Raw genomic sequence first — 3,461 nt, forward strand, 5'->3', positions numbered from 1 at the left:
TCTTGCTATGCACTTGAGGCTGGCCTTGAGCTCACTTTGTAGCCCAGGTTGGTCTCGAACTCACAATGATCCTCCTGCCTCAGCCTCCTGAGTGCTGGAATTACAGGGGTCCACCACCACGCCTGGCTGAGTTGTATAGGTTCTTTATACAATTGGATATTTAAATTTCTATGACATGTCTTTTTACTGTCTTGATAGTGTTCTTTGATTGGAAGACACAGAGTTTAATTTGGATGAGGTGTAATTTATTTTTGTTATTTTTGCCAGTGCTTTGGTATCATATCAAAGAAATCATTGACAAATTCAGTGTCATGAGATTTTCCCATTTTCCTTTAGGAATTTTACAGTTTTAGCTGTTAGGCTTAGAGTTTTGATCATTTTGAGTCAAGGTTGTGTATACTGTAGGATGAGGGTCCAGCTTCATTCTTTTGCATATGCACATTACCCAGTTTTAAGGTGTATCACAAAGCTAGAGTTGTCAAGGTAGTGTGCTATTGGTGAACAGATATGTATATATCAATGCAGCAGACTAAGAATCCCAGAAATAGACGCATGTAAATATGGTTAACTGATTTTTTTCTTTTTTACTTTTTTTCTCTTTCTTTTGGTGAATTGTTTTTTGAGTTTTTGTTTGGTCGATTGGTTGATTTTATTTCTTGTTTTTGGTGACACTGGGATTAAACCCAGGGCTTGGTACATGCTAAGCAGGTGCTCTACCACTGAACTACATCCCCAACTCTTTGTTAAAACTTTCTACTTTTGAGACAAGGTCTCACTAAACTACCCCACCTGGCTTGAAAACTACAGTTCTCCTGCCTCAGCCTCCCTAGGAGCTGGGATAACAGACCATGCTCCTAGCTGGACAACTATTTTTTAACAAAGATATAAAGACAATTTAACGAAGAAACTTCATGGAGGAAAGAACAGTTTTTTCAATTAAAAGTGCTAGAATAACTGGACTTCTATATGCAATCAATCAATCAATTGATAAACTTAGTGTGGTAGCACATGCCTGTAATTTAGCACTTTGGGAGGCTAGGGCAGGAGGATGGAAAGTCTGAGCCCAGCCTGAGCAAATTAATGACCATGTCTCAAAAAAGGGGATGGGAATGTAGCTCAGTATGAAGGCCCTGGATTCAATCTCCAACACACACACCACCTATGAAAGTAACATTATATAAAAAATTCAAACTTCTATTTTGCAAAGAATATTACTTGGAGAATTAAAAGTGTCTTTCCTTTCCCTGCCACAGCCACAGCCATAAGTATACTTAGGTATTAGAAAAATTAAATTAAAAAATCCCGCTAGGGTTTGGGGGTGTAGCTTAGTGCCTAGCATGCATATGAATCTCTGGGTTTGAGGGCCCAGGCACTTTTTTTTGGTGGCAGGGGCAAGGCACCACAAAAAAGGAAAGGACCCCAGTGAGACCAATGGCGTTGTCAACTCTGGACCTGCTGATCCAGAAATTGATCAGAGGTGAAGATTATTCTTTCTTGGGCTGAATGCAGAAAAATATCTCAGCCCAATAGAAGGACAGATATATGGAAACAGGGGAGCAAAAGGGTACTGCCAAAGCTCCAGTCCCAAAGAAGATAAGCTGACTTGGTGGGAGTGAGGGTTCTCTGTCAGAACATGCCATGAATCTGAGCACCGCATGTGCCTGTACCTGAAGCGAGGAGAAACACGTTCAAAGCCAGCTAGCTCTCATGGAACACAGCCACAAGCTGAAGGCAAACAGGGACCTCAAGCAGCTTCCAGCTGACCAGGCTGGAGCCCACAGGTCTAGAACCAAGGATCCACCAAGATACAGTAAAGAGTATTGGTGTCGGCCCGCTCTGGAGGCCCAAGGGAGATTTTCGCAGGTGAGGTCCCCAGATTAAAGAACGCATGTGTACAAGACATCAGCAACAACAGTAGGCAGCATGGAGCAGAGCAGAGCACAAGAGCATAAGACCTGCCTGCATCTTTATTGTATAATTCTTTTTTTTTTTTTTTGTACCGGGAATGGAACTCAGGACCTTGTACTTGCCAGGCAGGCACTTATGCCACTGAGCTATATCCTCAGCCCTGTATAATTCTTATATAGGTTGTTATCTCATATTTACATTCTTACATAGTGCCGTAACCCCCACATGTGTGTTTACCTGTGCTGTCATGGTTACATAATTGTATTCCACTGTGAACCTGAGCTAGACAAGCAGGGTCATGTCCTCAGGTGTCCTTAGATGCTCCTGAGCTCCGAGGCAGTCTGAGTGGTTCCCCACATCACATCTGGCAACCCTTTCCACAGCATCAGTTATCAGGGACCCCTGCAGTAAGTCCCCAGTCTCCTCCACAAAGTTATGGTGCATGGCAGGAAGAAAGAACAAGAGACAAAATAGAGGTCCAAGCAGGGATCTGGGATGACCAGCTCTCGGGAACAAAAGGCCACAAGGCAACCAGAACATTGGTATTCATTACATCTGAGTCAAGGTCAATGTGTGAAGGGCAGTGGGTGTTTCCCAGAACAGTAATGGCAACTATGATGGGCTAGTAAGAAGAACAAAGCATTCTTGGAACAAAGCATTCAAGGACAAGGATGAGACAGGGAGGCAACAAGGAAACTAGTTTCCGCAGTTGCCTTTATCCTCTTTAGCAGGTCTTATCTTGCCCTGTGATCAACACAGCAGTCATTAGCCCTAAGGCTTCCAGCTGTGACCAGATAAAGGGAGTTTCCACAGTCCAATGTGGCACAAAGGACAAAACAAGGACACATCCCCTAGACTAAATTTATAATGCATGGTCCCCAACAGAGGAGGGCCTCCATGCTGGGGGATCTTCAAGACTGTTGACAGAAGGGCCCGGGATATGGCTCAGTGGCACAAGTGCCTGCCTGGCAAGCGCAAGGTCCTGAGTTTGAGAGAGAAAAAAAGAAAAAAGACTGTCCACAGAGAAAGACAGTAAGACAAAAACTCCTCTCTTGTCTGCACGCAGTAGCCTTGGTGATTACACAGCTCAGTCATTCAAATATAACAAGACTTTATTTGCTTATTTGCTGAAAGAGAGAAGAGAAGAGGGGAGGAGAGGAGAGAGAGAGAGAATGAAAAGCCAAACCACAGATTGAAAGAAAATATTTGCAGATCTCATAACAGACAGAGGACTTGTATCCAATTCTCAAAATTCAAAAATAAGAAAAGCAACACAGTTTTTTTAAATAAGCAAAAGAACTCTCAAAACTCAACAGGTAAAAAATCCAATTATAAAGTAAGCAAAAGACGTGAAAAGATATTTCACCAAACAGCAGCTACAGATGGCAAATAAGTGCCTAAAAAGATGTCCAACATCATTAGCCATTAGAGAAATTTACATTAAAACCATGATAGAGCAGTTAAGTGGACACATAATGGACAACTACAACAAGAAGTAACAAGACGTGAGTGTGCAGAGAAGCTAGATCTCTCATACATTGCCAGTGGGAATG

The sequence above is a fragment of the Chinchilla lanigera genome, unplaced genomic scaffold (genome assembly GCF_000276665.1).
Source record: "Chinchilla lanigera isolate Chin_1 unplaced genomic scaffold, ChiLan1.0 scaffold00014, whole genome shotgun sequence".
Taxonomy (NCBI): Eukaryota; Metazoa; Chordata; class Mammalia; order Rodentia; family Chinchillidae; genus Chinchilla; species Chinchilla lanigera.